Source organism: Rhodamnia argentea, chromosome 5 (assembly GCF_020921035.1).
Source record: "Rhodamnia argentea isolate NSW1041297 chromosome 5, ASM2092103v1, whole genome shotgun sequence".
Lineage (NCBI taxonomy): Eukaryota > Viridiplantae > Streptophyta > Magnoliopsida > Myrtales > Myrtaceae > Rhodamnia > Rhodamnia argentea.
In genome coordinates this window covers 17,265,738-17,274,802 of record NC_063154.1, presented here as the reverse complement: position 1 = coordinate 17,274,802, position 9,065 = coordinate 17,265,738, and the positions used below count along the sequence as shown (strand labels likewise).

Genomic DNA, 9,065 nt, shown 5'->3' with positions numbered 1-9,065 from the left:
TTTAATGAAAACCAACACGGGGCAAATTTGTCACATGTATACCAATTTAGGATTTTTAGTGGTAAAAAAAATAAATTTGTCACAAGGGTACCGATTTGGGTTACATTGGTTTGTGGTAAATTTATCATAGATATATCAGTTTGGGATATTTCACGGTGCTACCCCTATTTTTTTATTGGAATTCAGTAGAAAATCTTTAAATCTAGCGTTTTGCAAGCGACACTCAGTAATCAAGTTTGATTTATAGCTAAAGGAACAAAACATGGTAACCACTCTCTAATTTTTATAACATGAAATATTCGGCCCTTCGACTCAATTCGGCCCATAAATGTGAGCAAACCCTCCCATCAATACGTGTGGGACAACACTGTGATTCGAATGAGGAATCTTATCGCATCGGATCAAGCTATCGAGTCTTGACCATTCAGCCGACACCTTGATTATTCGAGAGAGTCACTATCCTTCCCAGCAGAACAGCCAAAATATCTACCACTTGCCCCACTTCAACCCTTATACAATTCAAAAGTCACCTTCGTAATCGCCACGAAGCTCAGCCTTTTGTTTTCGTGCGTAATTGCCATGATAGATAAGATGAATGTGTGTACGCGAATAAAAGATATACATGCAATAATCCATGAGCTAAGTTAGCTTTCTAAACCTCGTCAAACCAGCATGTCCTCGTCGACCTCCATCATCAATACCGAAGAGCAATTGATTGCAGTGATAGTATCCGCAATTGACTTATACATTGATTGATCAAGTTTCTTAATGCAATCTGAAAATCAAGTTTTAGTCCAATTTTCTTGGTCTTGCAGCCATCACTAAAGCGTTGTCCTAGAGCGAGCCAAATCTCTCGAGACATCCGAAGGTTGTGAAATTGATGGAAAATTTTTATTGTGAGGGTCGAATTTATCAAAATATGAATGCATTTATCTATCTTGATCCGGATGTAATAGGAGTTATTAACTGCCAAAGTGCCATTTTGATCATTTTGATCATTGATAAGCTTTAACGAGCACGAAAAGGATCCATCCACACAGCTCAACAGGTCGTTACATATTAGAATTGGTTCCAACTCAGATTTCAATTTAAGATAATTGTCTGCATCAAGTTTGATGGAGACGAGACATGTGATGTCGGGAAGAAAAACGGACAGCGACATTGATTGCACGGTTGTAATTTGAGCAGCAGCATAAATCATAACAACAGAGAAGAGGGAAGAAGAAGTGAAAGTAGACATAATGTTGTTGAAAGGTGATGGGAAATTGGGACTAACTGGAAGAGAAAATGATGGAAAAAGAGATGGTGGAGAAGAAGAGAAACTTGGAGATGTATTGGATATAGTTGAGAAAGCAATTGCAGCAAAAGAAGTGTTAATTTGGGGCAAAGAATTTGATGTGTTTTCCTACTTTGATACAATGTTGATGTTTAAAGTAAGAGGGAATAACAACATGAGTGTTTATGGTGGCTTAACTAAATTAGGATTGTATGATATGTATTTATAAGAGTAACTGATTACAGTCGGGGTATAGATATTAACACAATTGTACAATGAACACATAAGACATATGAATCACACATTAATATGCAGTCGGTGCTCAATCATTGGAAAAATCTTACATGTCTAGTCCAACACTATTGCAATTGTGGTGCCTTTGATTATTGAGTTTTTCATTATTCTGTTGGCGAAAAAGGGATTGCGAGCATAAGCACACCAAAAGTGCCAAAGTTTGTGTATAGCGCTCACTTTGGTAGCAAAATTTTTTTGTCAGCTCACTTAAGTACCAAATTGGAGAAAAAAGGGATTACTTAAGTGCTAACAACGAGAGATTCTAGCCAAAAAATATACATGGCATTCATAATGAAAATTTTTTAGTGACATGTCATTTATAATAAAATCAATGCACGTGGTAATTTTTTTAAAAAAATCAGTCTCAAATAAGCTCAAAAAATTTTAAAAAAAGTGACCTTTTTTTTATTTTTTATTTTTATTTTTTTAGCTTATTTGTTAATTTTTAAAAAATTTTAATTTTTAGCTTTTTTTTTATATTATTGACTGGGTTTCTCTAGCGAGCCATGTAGGATTAGGTTATTAATAAATAAATTTTACGTAAGATTTCCGGCAAAGCTTGCCGGAGTTAACACTCAAATAATCTTTTTTTTTTTTTTTGGCACTTAAGTGCTCTAAAAAAATTGGCACTAAGTGAGTGCCGAATATAAACTTTGGCACTTCTAGTATCTTTATGCCGGATTGCATGCTTTGGTTGTCCATTAGCTCCGTGGTGGAGCGGGGATGACAAGGTTGCTGAAAAAGAATAGTGATCGGGGTTCGAATCGAATGTCCTATCATGCCATGAAACTTTTATGGTAAGAGTCTAAGGAGTCGCCGACATTGGTTGCCTCTTTCCACCATTTTATTAATCAACATTGAGAAAGACGAGATAAAAAGATGGAAATCCACGTAAAAGAAGTGTCTAATATAGAAAATAAAATGAGTAGAGACAAGCATGAGAAACACAATAATATATGGCCAATTTTGCGATAAAAATTGGTTCCCAACAATGACCAAGATGGTTTGAATGTTTTGCACCTTGCAATGACACCGCCCGTTCCAAAGGAATATATAATGATAAAATTAACAAGACAGTATAAATCTATTGTACGGATGCCAATTCAATCATAAACCTTTTACTTTGGCCAATTTTATCCTAAACATTTTGATAATTTGTCAATTTAGTCATTCTGACCAATTTAAGTCGGCAATCGTTGATGTCAACACCGGTTGTCATATGGCATGGCTGGTATTGATGTAAACATTTTTTTTCAATTTTTAAATTTTTTTTTGAATTTTCTTGTTAGTTATTGTTTGCAATTTTATTTTTCCTTTCCTTTACCGATCGTTAATCCTGGTGAGGTGGCCCCCTCACCAAAGTTGGGCAAGGCTCGCACTTGCCGGATCCCTTGAGGGTGAGCCTCACCGGCCCTCACCTATGGTCGATCACTACTCATTGTCAAGGCTCGGGGACCGAGAAAGGAAGACGGAAAAAAAAAAAAAAAAACAGAGAGAAAAATATTTGAAAAAATTGTCCATGTCAATACCGACAAGGACAAGTGGAATGGCCGGTGTCCACGTCATTTTGGCCAAAAGAACTAAATTGACAAATTATCAAAAGGTTTAGGGTTAAATTGTTCAAATTATAATATTTAGGACTAAATATGCTTCCATTTAATAAGGTTTAAGAGTTTTTTGGTAAATTTTTTCATTTGTTTAATCACTAGTAGTTTACATAGACATGTGTATGTAAGTACATAATATAGGACATAAGGAATGGTCGTCAGAGGTAGTTAAGTAATCGGGATTTTATTGATGTGGTATTCAAATGATTGATAAAAAAGGTTATGATACCAAAATGAATGCCGCACGAAAATTGAGACACTTATAAGTTCTTTTTCCCTAAAAATATTCTTGATCCAATTAATCCCGAGCACAAGCAGTAATAATTCTTTCGGTTACCTCTCTATTTCCCACTGGCTTTACATGTCGGTCGAACATTGGAAACCTTGCAAGCTTATCTTCGATCGGACTTGTTCATGCGGATTTAATCGATCTGCAAAAATTTATTGTGTTTTGGATGCTCCCAAGGTGAAGAGCACCAAAGGCGAATTAACAATTGAGAGCCCGGAAGAGGAATCTTCTGTTTTTCTTGGTGAACTTGATGATAACAGTACCATCTTTCTTCTTGATAAACTGGAGTTCGGAAGATTGGCCTGGTCTAGTGTTCCGGTGGAAAGAGTCATTGTATAACATTGAAGTGATTAGCTACCTACTCAACAAATTATTTACAGACTTATTATAAGTATAATACTTTAATTTTATGGATGACGAAACAAATAGTTCCTAAACTTTGGCCTCATATGTAATGTAGTTTATAAATTTTAGCGTTGTCCCCGAACTTTTAATTTATTCAATATGACTCTTGATTTTTGGTACATATTCAATTTAGTCCATGAACCATATGAAAATGTTTAATATTATCCTCCAATTAATTTAAGGTCCAGAACATTATTGAAAATTTTCATCTAGTCCAGGCACCAAATTGGACATGTATTAAAAGTCCAAGGATCATATTGAACAAATTAAAATTTGGAAATAGTATTGTACGTTGGGGTAAAATTCAAGAAGCACATTGCATATTAGGCTAAAGTTCATGGACAATTTATCTAATTTGCCTTCTATTTTAGTGATCGGGTTAAAATGATTTTTTTTCCTAATTTTAGTACTTCGTTCAAGATTTCCTTTTTAGGTACGTCATTCTTTCCCTTTTTCGTGTTTCATTCTTAGTTTGAACCCCTGTTTTTCCCTTGATTGGCATGAGAGAGGAAGAGAGTGGCAAGGCAAAAGGCATATGTTGAACTCAGTAAGGCAAGGTATCGAGAAGAAATATTCTGCTTGCGCTAGTGTGTGCCTCAGCTGCTTCATCTCAGCACATAGTGGAGACTCTTCCCGGGTTTCCCGGAAGACTTCCTTTTAAGCTTGAAACCGGCTCAGTTTCGTATTCTGTCATGACATCTGTCTCTTCATGGATCTTTCAATCCCTCGACAATGATTTGAATTAGATTTTCTTCACGACTGCGACGAAAATGAGCTGGTTTACTACGGACCAACCACGACCACAGGGCACAGTGACCCAAGTGGTCCCATTGTCGGAATATGTGAACATGTCTTCGTGTTTAACATTTGGTATGCACGATGGTGCTGAGATTGCAGAACTGTAAACAATGAAGACAGACTAGCTTAAGCGATCTTCGCAGTCAGTCCCTTAAATTTTTTCACGTATCTCAACAGGGTCCTTGATTTTTCTAATTGCATCTATTAAGTCCTTCCGCAGTCCAGACTCCACGCTTTCAGGAAGCTACGCCATTTCAGCACATTCGGCGAATATAAATGCCACAAAGTACGTAATTTCCTTTTCAACAATGACAATTCGATAGATGCGATCGACAGCAATAATGTAGAAGTACTAAAACGCGTAGAAAAACTTCGACGATGTTGGAAACCAGGTAAAGTTTTTGATAGTAAGCGTGCACAAATTGACTATATGACAAGTAAATTGATCCCTTATTGAATCATAACCCATTCTTTCTTCTAGCACACACAGACTCATGTCAGAAATCTTGTGTAATAGTTTTTCCTGCTAGCTAGTGTAATTGTGTTTTGTTAAGGATGATGAAGCCCATCTAGATTCATATTGTGCACAAGCAGATAAATCAACTCATTCTGATGGACTGACCTACTATATATCCTGCACCAAACTTTTCTCTACCCATGATACTTTAGTCATGAGGTTGTCCTAACTTTCCATAGCAGCATTCACACCTACTGTAGAATGACCAACCTTACAAAGAATTTTGCTTAGTAAGGAGTTACCGGGTAATCCCAGTTTGCTTCCGTTCACTCTTGAAATTGGGCAACTGCTAATATGACTGTACTACAAGTAAAATTGGCCTCAGAAGGCAGGGATGGATTTGAATTTTAAAGTGATCTTAAGTTGATATTTTGGTTGATGCAGATATATTAGTGTGGGGGAGGTCGAGTTGTTCTACTACTTCGTGCGGTCCATAAGTAATCCTGGAGCTGACCCTCTTCTGCTTTTCATGAACGGAGGCCCCAGGCATTCGGGTTTGAACGCCTTCTTGTACCAGATCGGTCAGTTCTTCTTCTTCATTATTCCTCCTATATAGTATTGTATCATTATTTCATTATGATGCTGCAAATGTGCTCAAGTAGGTGTTTACATACAGTATCTTGATGTCTGCCATATGCAGGTCCACTGAAATTCAATGTTACCGACTACATTGGGGGTTGCCGACGTTACTCTACGAGTCAAATGCGTGGACAGGTAAACTGTGAAGTAATAAATTTTCCCTCGATTTGGAAATATTTAACCCATTACCGCATCTCTATCGAATTTAAATACTGTCCTCTTATTGAGTTCATACTGACTTTTCCCCCCAAAAATTATCAGACAGCCAACATTATCTCCATAGATGCACCGGTTGGTGCGGGTTTCTCCTATGCAACGACGACGTCAGCGTACAAATCCACAGACGCATTGAATTCTGCACAGATGCAGGCATTCTTAAGAAACGTGAGTAGAATACTTCACAGATCATGGTGGCTGTATCATAATGTATGAAAAAAGTTGGATGTGAAATGAATTCTAATTTATAGATGTGATGCAGTGGTTGGCGGCTCATCCAAGTTTCGAAACCAATCCAGTGTTTGTTGGTAGCGATTCTTACGCTGGTTTATATCCTACCATGGTTGCTACAGCGATTCTACAAGGCAATAAATTCTTCTCTAGCCCTATTGAATGGGATAAACATGGATGTTGTCACCTGTCCACATCTATGGGTGGATTATGAAATATATATTTTTCTCTGTTCTTGTTGCAAACTTGCAGGAATGAAGCTGGACTTAAACCATGTTTCCACCTTAAGGTACGGAAAAAGCTTGCTCCTCATCTTAACTTTTCCTTCTTAAATTTGGGCATACACTGCATCTTATCTTGATGTACTGTCTTCTCTGTTGAATCATTTTCAGGGAATGATACTATCATGTCCCCAAACGTACGCTGCTCTTGAAACGAACTCAAAAGTTCCATTCGCTCATAGGTTGGCCCTCATTTCAGATGCACTTTATGAGGTACTGAACAAAAAATCATGTGAGAACTTCCAGTTGAGCATTTGTGAGTCCTGAGGTATGATCAAATTCATATCTTGATTATCAGGATTTAGAAATACATTGTGGTGGGAATTATGTGGATTCAACGAACGCGAACTGCACAGAGGATCTGGCAGCGTACGACGAGGTTAGAGAATGTGCATCATTTATGGATGCATTAGAAGTAGACTGGTTCTGTTTTTCTCTCCCTAACTCTTTTTGGGTTTGAGATTTATTGAACATGAAATTTGAGCAGAGATGTTTGGTTCTTTCTGTCTTATTTGCAGCTATTTGAATTGATCAGCGAAACAAATGTTCTTGACCCTGTTTGTGCTTTCATTTCACCAAAACCGAAAGAAGCTTTCAAATTAGCACTATCAAGCAAAGAGAAGCACGGAGTTGCATTGAAGAGTTCACCAAGGATTATCTCGTGTCGCTACTGAGACCTCACGATCTTTGGTGCAAGGTCTCTCTCTCTCTGACTCTTTTGATGAATGTGACAGTACTTCAATTATCTATTTGTTGATATATGGGGTAATTATCCAGGCGTACAAGAAGCTCTTCATGTTCGACCGGTATGTCCATGTCTGGCCCATGACCTCATCGTTCAAATTTATTCCCCCTTGAGAAAACTAGCAAATAGGTGTATCTTATTCCATCAATTTGCAGGGGTCCGTCGGTGAATTCTTCAGGTGTAATAATTCATTAGCCTACAATGAAGATGTCACCAATGTTCTCGATTATCATAATAATCTCACCCGTCTGGGCATGCAAGTTCTAGTTTTCAGGTTAAAACTTCTAAAACCAATGACTGCAATAGTCTAGGAACATTTCAACAACTGTGAAATTCAACAAAAATACAGAAATCACTTCGTTTGACTGGTGATGAGTAACTTGTTCTTCACAGTGGTGATCACGACATGCTTATACCACATAACGCTATCGAAGAGTGGATAAAATGGCTTGATTTGGCAGTGGATAGAGATTGGGGACCGTGGTTTGTAGATGACCAAGTTGCGGGGTAAGCTCACAAAGAATTTGGTCTACTGCAAGCTTCCAGTTTTTACTTACTTTTCCATTCTCCCGTTTTCAGTCCTCGGATGATGTAAGAGCTTCCGATTTCACCATGTTTTAATAGGAACACGAGGAAGTATGCAGACTACGGATACCAATTGACCTATGCAACATTAAAGGTAAGAGAACTCAGACTTCGGTGGTGTCATGATACTTGTGTCCGTCTTAACGGCATTGATACAGGGTGCTGGTCACTCGCTACCAGAATACAAACGCAGAGAATGTTACAAGATGTTCCGCAGATGGATTCATTACTACCCTCTGTAGATCCACAAGTTTAAGAGTGGGTAGTGGGAATAACATTTCGTTAGCTTGTTCGTTGCCGTGGTTAATTCCTGTCATGTTTTGATTAATAAAGGAATACAATCTGAACTCTAGTACGTTTTAGTTTGTTCTTACATTTCATTCCAACCAATCCAAGAGGACCGGTTTTTATTTGCCTTATCAATAAAAGGTTTGATTTTTGATCTATGACCATACTTCCATGTCATTGTAATGCTGGTATATAGATTTCTGCATCTAGTAAAAAACTGTAAATCCTACTCAGGTTCTTGCCAAGACGAATGTTCAATGAATCAACATATATCTCTCAGTTTGAATGGTGTTGTTTGCAAGTAATATTGGAGTCGGCTTTATATATAAACCCTCGGTGAGATGTGATGGGAAGCCAGTAGCAATCACTAGTACACTTAGATAAGATCATGAGGGTGTAAGTTCATCAGTTTGTTCATCTTAATGCTAATCCAAGAACATATGAAAGCTTCTTTTTTCAGCAGCCAAGCATCGGGTTGGGAAGAAAAGCTGCAGAAAGAAACAAAATACTGAACACAAGGAAGGCTTTCCAAATCAGGATTCTCTATGGTAGACCCGAAAAATAACGGTTGGTGTAGACTTGGGAGCGTCCGCGCTATGTCTTGAGACTTAGTAATCCATTAGCATTTCTTGCGTCGTTTCACCTCTAGGAAGGTCGCGGCAGAAAGCTTTCCAAATCAGGATTCTCTATGGTTTACGTGCGATTCTGAGGCAGGGTTTCAGCTACAGCCCATGTCAAGAATCAAGATAGCCCGAGACAAAAAGAAGCTGCCGTCGTAGGAAAGTTCAAAACCTTGTGGTTTGAATGAACTCCTAAGTCTTTCTTGCCACACCCCAAACCCTAATAAAACCAAAGTCTTCTTTGAGTGCAATGAATACAAGACAAAAGCTCATTTTGATAGGGTTCATTCACATGATTTAGTTGAATGGAAACAAGACTAAGTAGTCTTCCAAG

General features: G+C 37.8%; 1 pseudogene; it reads left to right on the top strand.

Moving 5' to 3' along the window:
* Positions 1-1,241: 1,241 nt before the first annotated feature.
* Positions 1,242-8,140, top strand: LOC115755206 (annotated as a pseudogene).
* Positions 8,141-9,065: the final 925 nt, after the last annotated feature.